Below are 9,575 nucleotides of genomic sequence, written 5' to 3'. Positions count from 1 at the left end.
GACGAGATCGGGCGTTCTCAGGGTGGTATGGCCGTAGGCACACACCAGGCCCTCCGCAGCGCTCTCCAGCACTCACCACCGCCCTCCCGGCACACTCCACCACCTCACCGTGCAACCACAACCACACCAGGGCCACACAGGCCCCCGCCACCGCACCCTGGAGACGGAACCCAGGCGACCACGGCAACGAGGCCCGCCAAGGGCGCGCAGAAGGCGCGCCTGGCCCGTTCTCTCCTGGCCCCCGCCATGCCTGCCCCGGCAAAACTAGAGCCCTCCTGGCCCCTGGCACCAAAGATGCCTACAGCACCCGGTATTCCCAGGCGGTCTCCCATCCAAGTACTAACCGGGCCCGACCCTGCTTAGCTTCCGAGATCAGACGAGATCGGGCGTTCTCAGGGTGGTATGGCCGTAGGCACACACCAGGCCCTCCGCAGCGCTCTCCAGCACTCACCACCGCCCTCCCGGCACACTCCACCACCTCACCGTGCAACCACAACCACACCAGGGCCACACAGGCCCCCGCCACCGCACCCTGGAGACGGAACCCAGGCGACCACGGCAACGAGGCCCGCCAAGGGCGCGCAGAAGGCGCGCCTGGCCCGTTCTCTCCTGGCCCCCGCCATGCCTGCCCCGGCAAAACTAGAGCCCTCCTGGCCCCTGGCACCAAAGATGCCTACAGCACCCGGTATTCCCAGGCGGTCTCCCATCCAAGTACTAACCGGGCCCGACCCTGCTTAGCTTCCGAGATCAGACGAGATCGGGCGTTCTCAGGGTGGTATGGCCGTAGGCACACACCAGGCCCTCCGCAGCGCTCTCCAGCACTCACCACCGCCCTCCCGGCACACTCCACCACCTCACCGTGCAACCACAACCACACCAGGGCCACACAGGCCCCCGCCACCGCACCCTGGAGACGGAACCCAGGCGACCACGGCAACGAGGCCCGCCAAGGGCGCGCAGAAGGCGCGCCTGGCCCGTTCTCTCCTGGCCCCCGCCATGCCTGCCCCGGCAAAACTAGAGCCCTCCTGGCCCCTGGCACCAAAAGATGCCTACAGCACCCGGTATTCCCAGGCGGTCTCCCATCCAAGTACTAACCGGGCCCGACCCTGCTTAGCTTCCGAGATCAGACGAGATCGGGCGTTCTCAGGGTGGTATGGCCGTAGGCACACACCAGGCCCTCCGCAGCGCTCTCCAGCACTCACCACCGCCCTCCCGGCACACTCCACCACCTCACCGTGCAACCACAACCACACCAGGGCCACACAGGCCCCCGCCACCGCACCCTGGAGACGGAACCCAGGCGACCACGGCAACGAGGCCCGCCAAGGGCGCGCAGAAGGCGCGCCTGGCCCGTTCTCTCCTGGCCCCCGCCATGCCTGCCCCGGCAAAACTAGAGCCCTCCTGGCCCCTGGCACCAAAGATGCCTACAGCACCCGGTATTCCCAGGCGGTCTCCCATCCAAGTACTAACCGGGCCCGACCCTGCTTAGCTTCCGAGATCAGACGAGATCGGGCGTTCTCAGGGTGGTATGGCCGTAGGCACACACCAGGCCCTCCGCAGCGCTCTCCAGCACTCACCACCGCCCTCCCGGCACACTCCACCACCTCACCGTGCAACCACAACCACACCAGGGCCACACAGGCCCCCGCCACCGCACCCTGGAGACGGAACCCAGGCGACCACGGCAACGAGGCCCGCCAAGGGCGCGCAGAAGGCGCGCCTGGCCCGTTCTCTCCTGGCCCCCGCCATGCCTGCCCCGGCAAAACTAGAGCCCTCCTGGCCCCTGGCACCAAAAGATGCCTACAGCACCCGGTATTCCCAGGCGGTCTCCCATCCAAGTACTAACCGGGCCCGACCCTGCTTAGCTTCCGAGATCAGACGAGATCGGGCGTTCTCAGGGTGGTATGGCCGTAGGCACACACCAGGCCCTCCGCAGCGCTCTCCAGCACTCACCACCGCCCTCCCGGCACACTCCACCACCTCACCGTGCAACCACAACCACACCAGGGCCACACAGGCCCCCGCCACCGCACCCTGGAGACGGAACCCAGGCGACCACGGCAACGAGGCCCGCCAAGGGCGCGCAGAAGGCGCGCCTGGCCCGTTCTCTCCTGGCCCCCGCCATGCCTGCCCCGGCAAAACTAGAGCCCTCCTGGCCCCTGGCACCAAAAGATGCCTACAGCACCCGGTATTCCCAGGCGGTCTCCCATCCAAGTACTAACCGGGCCCGACCCTGCTTAGCTTCCGAGATCAGACGAGATCGGGCGTTCTCAGGGTGGTATGGCCGTAGGCACACACCAGGCCCTCCGCAGCGCTCTCCAGCACTCACCACCGCCCTCCCGGCACACTCCACCACCTCACCGTGCAACCACAACCACACCAGGGCCACACAGGCCCCCGCCACCGCACCCTGGAGACGGAACCCAGGCGACCACGGCAACGAGGCCCGCCAAGGGCGCGCAGAAGGCGCGCCTGGCCCGTTCTCTCCTGGCCCCCGCCATGCCTGCCCCGGCAAAACTAGAGCCCTCCTGGCCCCTGGCACCAAAAGATGCCTACAGCACCCGGTATTCCCAGGCGGTCTCCCATCCAAGTACTAACCGGGCCCGACCCTGCTTAGCTTCCGAGATCAGACGAGATCGGGCGTTCTCAGGGTGGTATGGCCGTAGGCACACACCAGGCCCTCCGCAGCGCTCTCCAGCACTCACCACCGCCCTCCCGGCACACTCCACCACCTCACCGTGCAACCACAACCACACCAGGGCCACACAGGCCCCCGCCACCGCACCCTGGAGACGGAACCCAGGCGACCACGGCAACGAGGCCCGCCAAGGGCGCGCAGAAGGCGCGCCTGGCCCGTTCTCTCCTGGCCCCCGCCATGCCTGCCCCGGCAAAACTAGAGCCCTCCTGGCCCCTGGCACCAAAAGATGCCTACAGCACCCGGTATTCCCAGGCGGTCTCCCATCCAAGTACTAACCGGGCCCGACCCTGCTTAGCTTCCGAGATCAGACGAGATCGGGCGTTCTCAGGGTGGTATGGCCGTAGGCACACACCAGGCCCTCCGCAGCGCTCTCCAGCACTCACCACCGCCCTCCCGGCACACTCCACCACCTCACCGTGCAACCACAACCACACCAGGGCCACACAGGCCCCCGCCACCGCACCCTGGAGACGGAACCCAGGCGACCACGGCAACGAGGCCCGCCAAGGGCGCGCAGAAGGCGCGCCTGGCCCGTTCTCTCCTGGCCCCCGCCATGCCTGCCCCGGCAAAACTAGAGCCCTCCTGGCCCCTGGCACCAAAAGATGCCTACAGCACCCGGTATTCCCAGGCGGTCTCCCATCCAAGTACTAACCGGGCCCGACCCTGCTTAGCTTCCGAGATCAGACGAGATCGGGCGTTCTCAGGGTGGTATGGCCGTAGGCACACACCAGGCCCTCCGCAGCGCTCTCCAGCACTCACCACCGCCCTCCCGGCACACTCCACCACCTCACCGTGCAACCACAACCACACCAGGGCCACACAGGCCCCCGCCACCGCACCCTGGAGACGGAACCCAGGCGACCACGGCAACGAGGCCCGCCAAGGGCGCGCAGAAGGCGCGCCTGGCCCGTTCTCTCCTGGCCCCCGCCATGCCTGCCCCGGCAAAACTAGAGCCCTCCTGGCCCCTGGCACCAAAAGATGCCTACAGCACCCGGTATTCCCAGGCGGTCTCCCATCCAAGTACTAACCGGGCCCGACCCTGCTTAGCTTCCGAGATCAGACGAGATCGGGCGTTCTCAGGGTGGTATGGCCGTAGGCACACACCAGGCCCTCCGCAGCGCTCTCCAGCACTCACCACCGCCCTCCCGGCACACTCCACCACCTCACCGTGCAACCACAACCACACCAGGGCCACACAGGCCCCCGCCACCGCACCCTGGAGACGGAACCCAGGCGACCACGGCAACGAGGCCCGCCAAGGGCGCGCAGAAGGCGCGCCTGGCCCGTTCTCTCCTGGCCCCCGCCATGCCTGCCCCGGCAAAACTAGAGCCCTCCTGGCCCCTGGCACCAAAAGATGCCTACAGCACCCGGTATTCCCAGGCGGTCTCCCATCCAAGTACTAACCGGGCCCGACCCTGCTTAGCTTCCGAGATCAGACGAGATCGGGCGTTCTCAGGGTGGTATGGCCGTAGGCACACACCAGGCCCTCCGCAGCGCTCTCCAGCACTCACCACCGCCCTCCCGGCACACTCCACCACCTCACCGTGCAACCACAACCACACCAGGGCCACACAGGCCCCCGCCACCGCACCCTGGAGACGGAACCCAGGCGACCACGGCAACGAGGCCCGCCAAGGGCGCGCAGAAGGCGCGCCTGGCCCGTTCTCTCCTGGCCCCCGCCATGCCTGCCCCGGCAAAACTAGAGCCCTCCTGGCCCCTGGCACCAAAAGATGCCTACAGCACCCGGTATTCCCAGGCGGTCTCCCATCCAAGTACTAACCGGGCCCGACCCTGCTTAGCTTCCGAGATCAGACGAGATCGGGCGTTCTCAGGGTGGTATGGCCGTAGGCACACACCAGGCCCTCCGCAGCGCTCTCCAGCACTCACCACCGCCCTCCCGGCACACTCCACCACCTCACCGTGCAACCACAACCACACCAGGGCCACACAGGCCCCCGCCACCGCACCCTGGAGACGGAACCCAGGCGACCACGGCAACGAGGCCCGCCAAGGGCGCGCAGAAGGCGCGCCTGGCCCGTTCTCTCCTGGCCCCCGCCATGCCTGCCCCGGCAAAACTAGAGCCCTCCTGGCCCCTGGCACCAAAAGATGCCTACAGCACCCGGTATTCCCAGGCGGTCTCCCATCCAAGTACTAACCGGGCCCGACCCTGCTTAGCTTCCGAGATCAGACGAGATCGGGCGTTCTCAGGGTGGTATGGCCGTAGGCACACACCAGGCCCTCCGCAGCGCTCTCCAGCACTCACCACCGCCCTCCCGGCACACTCCACCACCTCACCGTGCAACCACAACCACACCAGGGCCACACAGGCCCCCGCCACCGCACCCTGGAGACGGAACCCAGGCGACCACGGCAACGAGGCCCGCCAAGGGCGCGCAGAAGGCGCGCCTGGCCCGTTCTCTCCTGGCCCCCGCCATGCCTGCCCCGGCAAAACTAGAGCCCTCCTGGCCCCTGGCACCAAAAGATGCCTACAGCACCCGGTATTCCCAGGCGGTCTCCCATCCAAGTACTAACCGGGCCCGACCCTGCTTAGCTTCCGAGATCAGACGAGATCGGGCGTTCTCAGGGTGGTATGGCCGTAGGCACACACCAGGCCCTCCGCAGCGCTCTCCAGCACTCACCACCGCCCTCCCGGCACACTCCACCACCTCACCGTGCAACCACAACCACACCAGGGCCACACAGGCCCCCGCCACCGCACCCTGGAGACGGAACCCAGGCGACCACGGCAACGAGGCCCGCCAAGGGCGCGCAGAAGGCGCGCCTGGCCCGTTCTCTCCTGGCCCCCGCCATGCCTGCCCCGGCAAAACTAGAGCCCTCCTGGCCCCTGGCACCAAAAGATGCCTACAGCACCCGGTATTCCCAGGCGGTCTCCCATCCAAGTACTAACCGGGCCCGACCCTGCTTAGCTTCCGAGATCAGACGAGATCGGGCGTTCTCAGGGTGGTATGGCCGTAGGCACACACCAGGCCCTCCGCAGCGCTCTCCAGCACTCACCACCGCCCTCCCGGCACACTCCACCACCTCACCGTGCAACCACAACCACACCAGGGCCACACAGGCCCCCGCCACCGCACCCTGGAGACGGAACCCAGGCGACCACGGCAACGAGGCCCGCCAAGGGCGCGCAGAAGGCGCGCCTGGCCCGTTCTCTCCTGGCCCCCGCCATGCCTGCCCCGGCAAAACTAGAGCCCTCCTGGCCCCTGGCACCAAAAGATGCCTACAGCACCCGGTATTCCCAGGCGGTCTCCCATCCAAGTACTAACCGGGCCCGACCCTGCTTAGCTTCCGAGATCAGACGAGATCGGGCGTTCTCAGGGTGGTATGGCCGTAGGCACACACCAGGCCCTCCGCAGCGCTCTCCAGCACTCACCACCGCCCTCCCGGCACACTCCACCACCTCACCGTGCAACCACAACCACACCAGGGCCACACAGGCCCCCGCCACCGCACCCTGGAGACGGAACCCAGGCGACCACGGCAACGAGGCCCGCCAAGGGCGCGCAGAAGGCGCGCCTGGCCCGTTCTCTCCTGGCCCCCGCCATGCCTGCCCCGGCAAAACTAGAGCCCTCCTGGCCCCTGGCACCAAAAGATGCCTACAGCACCCGGTATTCCCAGGCGGTCTCCCATCCAAGTACTAACCGGGCCCGACCCTGCTTAGCTTCCGAGATCAGACGAGATCGGGCGTTCTCAGGGTGGTATGGCCGTAGGCACACACCAGGCCCTCCGCAGCGCTCTCCAGCACTCACCACCGCCCTCCCGGCACACTCCACCACCTCACCGTGCAACCACAACCACACCAGGGCCACACAGGCCCCCGCCACCGCACCCTGGAGACGGAACCCAGGCGACCACGGCAACGAGGCCCGCCAAGGGCGCGCAGAAGGCGCGCCTGGCCCGTTCTCTCCTGGCCCCCGCCATGCCTGCCCCGGCAAAACTAGAGCCCTCCTGGCCCCTGGCACCAAAAGATGCCTACAGCACCCGGTATTCCCAGGCGGTCTCCCATCCAAGTACTAACCGGGCCCGACCCTGCTTAGCTTCCGAGATCAGACGAGATCGGGCGTTCTCAGGGTGGTATGGCCGTAGGCACACACCAGGCCCTCCGCAGCGCTCTCCAGCACTCACCACCGCCCTCCCGGCACACTCCACCACCTCACCGTGCAACCACAACCACACCAGGGCCACACAGGCCCCCGCCACCGCACCCTGGAGACGGAACCCAGGCGACCACGGCAACGAGGCCCGCCAAGGGCGCGCAGAAGGCGCGCCTGGCCCGTTCTCTCCTGGCCCCCGCCATGCCTGCCCCGGCAAAACTAGAGCCCTCCTGGCCCCTGGCACCAAAAGATGCCTACAGCACCCGGTATTCCCAGGCGGTCTCCCATCCAAGTACTAACCGGGCCCGACCCTGCTTAGCTTCCGAGATCAGACGAGATCGGGCGTTCTCAGGGTGGTATGGCCGTAGGCACACACCAGGCCCTCCGCAGCGCTCTCCAGCACTCACCACCGCCCTCCCGGCACACTCCACCACCTCACCGTGCAACCACAACCACACCAGGGCCACACAGGCCCCCGCCACCGCACCCTGGAGACGGAACCCAGGCGACCACGGCAACGAGGCCCGCCAAGGGCGCGCAGAAGGCGCGCCTGGCCCGTTCTCTCCTGGCCCCCGCCATGCCTGCCCCGGCAAAACTAGAGCCCTCCTGGCCCCTGGCACCAAAAGATGCCTACAGCACCCGGTATTCCCAGGCGGTCTCCCATCCAAGTACTAACCGGGCCCGACCCTGCTTAGCTTCCGAGATCAGACGAGATCGGGCGTTCTCAGGGTGGTATGGCCGTAGGCACACACCAGGCCCTCCGCAGCGCTCTCCAGCACTCACCACCGCCCTCCCGGCACACTCCACCACCTCACCGTGCAACCACAACCACACCAGGGCCACACAGGCCCCCGCCACCGCACCCTGGAGACGGAACCCAGGCGACCACGGCAACGAGGCCCGCCAAGGGCGCGCAGAAGGCGCGCCTGGCCCGTTCTCTCCTGGCCCCCGCCATGCCTGCCCCGGCAAAACTAGAGCCCTCCTGGCCCCTGGCACCAAAAGATGCCTACAGCACCCGGTATTCCCAGGCGGTCTCCCATCCAAGTACTAACCGGGCCCGACCCTGCTTAGCTTCCGAGATCAGACGAGATCGGGCGTTCTCAGGGTGGTATGGCCGTAGGCACACACCAGGCCCTCCGCAGCGCTCTCCAGCACTCACCACCGCCCTCCCGGCACACTCCACCACCTCACCGTGCAACCACAACCACACCAGGGCCACACAGGCCCCCGCCACCGCACCCTGGAGACGGAACCCAGGCGACCACGGCAACGAGGCCCGCCAAGGGCGCGCAGAAGGCGCGCCTGGCCCGTTCTCTCCTGGCCCCCGCCATGCCTGCCCCGGCAAAACTAGAGCCCTCCTGGCCCCTGGCACCAAAAGATGCCTACAGCACCCGGTATTCCCAGGCGGTCTCCCATCCAAGTACTAACCGGGCCCGACCCTGCTTAGCTTCCGAGATCAGACGAGATCGGGCGTTCTCAGGGTGGTATGGCCGTAGGCACACACCAGGCCCTCCGCAGCGCTCTCCAGCACTCACCACCGCCCTCCCGGCACACTCCACCACCTCACCGTGCAACCACAACCACACCAGGGCCACACAGGCCCCCGCCACCGCACCCTGGAGACGGAACCCAGGCGACCACGGCAACGAGGCCCGCCAAGGGCGCGCAGAAGGCGCGCCTGGCCCGTTCTCTCCTGGCCCCCGCCATGCCTGCCCCGGCAAAACTAGAGCCCTCCTGGCCCCTGGCACCAAAAGATGCCTACAGCACCCGGTATTCCCAGGCGGTCTCCCATCCAAGTACTAACCGGGCCCGACCCTGCTTAGCTTCCGAGATCAGACGAGATCGGGCGTTCTCAGGGTGGTATGGCCGTAGGCACACACCAGGCCCTCCGCAGCGCTCTCCAGCACTCACCACCGCCCTCCCGGCACACTCCACCACCTCACCGTGCAACCACAACCACACCAGGGCCACACAGGCCCCCGCCACCGCACCCTGGAGACGGAACCCAGGCGACCACGGCAACGAGGCCCGCCAAGGGCGCGCAGAAGGCGCGCCTGGCCCGTTCTCTCCTGGCCCCCGCCATGCCTGCCCCGGCAAAACTAGAGCCCTCCTGGCCCCTGGCACCAAAAGATGCCTACAGCACCCGGTATTCCCAGGCGGTCTCCCATCCAAGTACTAACCGGGCCCGACCCTGCTTAGCTTCCGAGATCAGACGAGATCGGGCGTTCTCAGGGTGGTATGGCCGTAGGCACACACCAGGCCCTCCGCAGCGCTCTCCAGCACTCACCACCGCCCTCCCGGCACACTCCACCACCTCACCGTGCAACCACAACCACACCAGGGCCACACAGGCCCCCGCCACCGCACCCTGGAGACGGAACCCAGGCGACCACGGCAACGAGGCCCGCCAAGGGCGCGCAGAAGGCGCGCCTGGCCCGTTCTCTCCTGGCCCCCGCCATGCCTGCCCCGGCAAAACTAGAGCCCTCCTGGCCCCTGGCACCAAAAGATGCCTACAGCACCCGGTATTCCCAGGCGGTCTCCCATCCAAGTACTAACCGGGCCCGACCCTGCTTAGCTTCCGAGATCAGACGAGATCGGGCGTTCTCAGGGTGGTATGGCCGTAGGCACACACCAGGCCCTCCGCAGCGCTCTCCAGCACTCACCACCGCCCTCCCGGCACACTCCACCACCTCACCGTGCAACCACAACCACACCAGGGCCACACAGGCCCCCGCCACCGCACCCTGGAGACGGAACCCAGGCGA

General features: G+C 67.6%; 25 non-coding genes across 25 annotated transcripts; all 25 read right to left on the bottom strand.

Moving 5' to 3' along the window:
* Window positions 1-295: 295 nt before the first annotated feature.
* On the bottom strand, window positions 296-414 carry LOC127059965 (5S ribosomal RNA). The gene has a single exon (XR_007778322.1). It is a non-coding gene; the product is annotated as a 5S ribosomal RNA (ribosomal RNA).
* A 256-nt stretch (window positions 415-670) lies between these two features.
* LOC127059964 (5S ribosomal RNA) lies at window positions 671-789 on the bottom strand. Its single transcript, XR_007778321.1, has one exon. It is a non-coding gene; the product is annotated as a 5S ribosomal RNA (ribosomal RNA).
* Window positions 790-1,046: 257 nt separating this feature from the next.
* Window positions 1,047-1,165, bottom strand: LOC127059963 (5S ribosomal RNA). The gene has a single exon (XR_007778320.1). It is a non-coding gene; the product is annotated as a 5S ribosomal RNA (ribosomal RNA).
* A 256-nt stretch (window positions 1,166-1,421) lies between these two features.
* LOC127059962 (5S ribosomal RNA) lies at window positions 1,422-1,540 on the bottom strand. Its single transcript, XR_007778319.1, has one exon. It is a non-coding gene; the product is annotated as a 5S ribosomal RNA (ribosomal RNA).
* Window positions 1,541-1,797: 257 nt separating this feature from the next.
* Window positions 1,798-1,916, bottom strand: LOC127059961 (5S ribosomal RNA). The gene has a single exon (XR_007778318.1). It is a non-coding gene; the product is annotated as a 5S ribosomal RNA (ribosomal RNA).
* A 257-nt stretch (window positions 1,917-2,173) lies between these two features.
* On the bottom strand, window positions 2,174-2,292 carry LOC127059960 (5S ribosomal RNA). Its single transcript, XR_007778317.1, has one exon. It is a non-coding gene; the product is annotated as a 5S ribosomal RNA (ribosomal RNA).
* Window positions 2,293-2,549: 257 nt separating this feature from the next.
* LOC127059959 (5S ribosomal RNA) lies at window positions 2,550-2,668 on the bottom strand. Its single transcript, XR_007778316.1, has one exon. It is a non-coding gene; the product is annotated as a 5S ribosomal RNA (ribosomal RNA).
* A 257-nt stretch (window positions 2,669-2,925) lies between these two features.
* Window positions 2,926-3,044, bottom strand: LOC127059958 (5S ribosomal RNA). Its single transcript, XR_007778315.1, has one exon. It is a non-coding gene; the product is annotated as a 5S ribosomal RNA (ribosomal RNA).
* A 257-nt stretch (window positions 3,045-3,301) lies between these two features.
* Window positions 3,302-3,420, bottom strand: LOC127059957 (5S ribosomal RNA). Its single transcript, XR_007778314.1, has one exon. It is a non-coding gene; the product is annotated as a 5S ribosomal RNA (ribosomal RNA).
* Window positions 3,421-3,677: 257 nt separating this feature from the next.
* Window positions 3,678-3,796, bottom strand: LOC127059956 (5S ribosomal RNA). The gene has a single exon (XR_007778313.1). It is a non-coding gene; the product is annotated as a 5S ribosomal RNA (ribosomal RNA).
* Window positions 3,797-4,053: 257 nt separating this feature from the next.
* LOC127059955 (5S ribosomal RNA) lies at window positions 4,054-4,172 on the bottom strand. Its single transcript, XR_007778312.1, has one exon. It is a non-coding gene; the product is annotated as a 5S ribosomal RNA (ribosomal RNA).
* A 257-nt stretch (window positions 4,173-4,429) lies between these two features.
* Window positions 4,430-4,548, bottom strand: LOC127059954 (5S ribosomal RNA). Its single transcript, XR_007778311.1, has one exon. It is a non-coding gene; the product is annotated as a 5S ribosomal RNA (ribosomal RNA).
* Window positions 4,549-4,805: 257 nt separating this feature from the next.
* On the bottom strand, window positions 4,806-4,924 carry LOC127059953 (5S ribosomal RNA). The gene has a single exon (XR_007778310.1). It is a non-coding gene; the product is annotated as a 5S ribosomal RNA (ribosomal RNA).
* Window positions 4,925-5,181: 257 nt separating this feature from the next.
* On the bottom strand, window positions 5,182-5,300 carry LOC127059952 (5S ribosomal RNA). Its single transcript, XR_007778309.1, has one exon. It is a non-coding gene; the product is annotated as a 5S ribosomal RNA (ribosomal RNA).
* A 257-nt stretch (window positions 5,301-5,557) lies between these two features.
* Window positions 5,558-5,676, bottom strand: LOC127059951 (5S ribosomal RNA). The gene has a single exon (XR_007778308.1). It is a non-coding gene; the product is annotated as a 5S ribosomal RNA (ribosomal RNA).
* A 257-nt stretch (window positions 5,677-5,933) lies between these two features.
* On the bottom strand, window positions 5,934-6,052 carry LOC127059950 (5S ribosomal RNA). Its single transcript, XR_007778307.1, has one exon. It is a non-coding gene; the product is annotated as a 5S ribosomal RNA (ribosomal RNA).
* A 257-nt stretch (window positions 6,053-6,309) lies between these two features.
* LOC127059949 (5S ribosomal RNA) lies at window positions 6,310-6,428 on the bottom strand. The gene has a single exon (XR_007778306.1). It is a non-coding gene; the product is annotated as a 5S ribosomal RNA (ribosomal RNA).
* A 257-nt stretch (window positions 6,429-6,685) lies between these two features.
* On the bottom strand, window positions 6,686-6,804 carry LOC127059948 (5S ribosomal RNA). Its single transcript, XR_007778305.1, has one exon. It is a non-coding gene; the product is annotated as a 5S ribosomal RNA (ribosomal RNA).
* A 257-nt stretch (window positions 6,805-7,061) lies between these two features.
* LOC127059947 (5S ribosomal RNA) lies at window positions 7,062-7,180 on the bottom strand. The gene has a single exon (XR_007778304.1). It is a non-coding gene; the product is annotated as a 5S ribosomal RNA (ribosomal RNA).
* Window positions 7,181-7,437: 257 nt separating this feature from the next.
* LOC127059946 (5S ribosomal RNA) lies at window positions 7,438-7,556 on the bottom strand. Its single transcript, XR_007778303.1, has one exon. It is a non-coding gene; the product is annotated as a 5S ribosomal RNA (ribosomal RNA).
* Window positions 7,557-7,813: 257 nt separating this feature from the next.
* LOC127059945 (5S ribosomal RNA) lies at window positions 7,814-7,932 on the bottom strand. Its single transcript, XR_007778302.1, has one exon. It is a non-coding gene; the product is annotated as a 5S ribosomal RNA (ribosomal RNA).
* Window positions 7,933-8,189: 257 nt separating this feature from the next.
* LOC127059944 (5S ribosomal RNA) lies at window positions 8,190-8,308 on the bottom strand. Its single transcript, XR_007778301.1, has one exon. It is a non-coding gene; the product is annotated as a 5S ribosomal RNA (ribosomal RNA).
* A 257-nt stretch (window positions 8,309-8,565) lies between these two features.
* Window positions 8,566-8,684, bottom strand: LOC127059943 (5S ribosomal RNA). Its single transcript, XR_007778300.1, has one exon. It is a non-coding gene; the product is annotated as a 5S ribosomal RNA (ribosomal RNA).
* A 257-nt stretch (window positions 8,685-8,941) lies between these two features.
* Window positions 8,942-9,060, bottom strand: LOC127059942 (5S ribosomal RNA). The gene has a single exon (XR_007778299.1). It is a non-coding gene; the product is annotated as a 5S ribosomal RNA (ribosomal RNA).
* A 257-nt stretch (window positions 9,061-9,317) lies between these two features.
* On the bottom strand, window positions 9,318-9,436 carry LOC127059941 (5S ribosomal RNA). Its single transcript, XR_007778298.1, has one exon. It is a non-coding gene; the product is annotated as a 5S ribosomal RNA (ribosomal RNA).
* Between the last annotated feature and the right edge of the window lie 139 nt (window positions 9,437-9,575).

The sequence above is a fragment of the Serinus canaria genome, chromosome 9 (assembly GCF_022539315.1).
Source record: "Serinus canaria isolate serCan28SL12 chromosome 9, serCan2020, whole genome shotgun sequence".
Classification (NCBI taxonomy): Eukaryota; Metazoa; Chordata; class Aves; order Passeriformes; family Fringillidae; genus Serinus; species Serinus canaria.
This window is presented reverse-complemented; position numbering and strand designations above follow the sequence as displayed.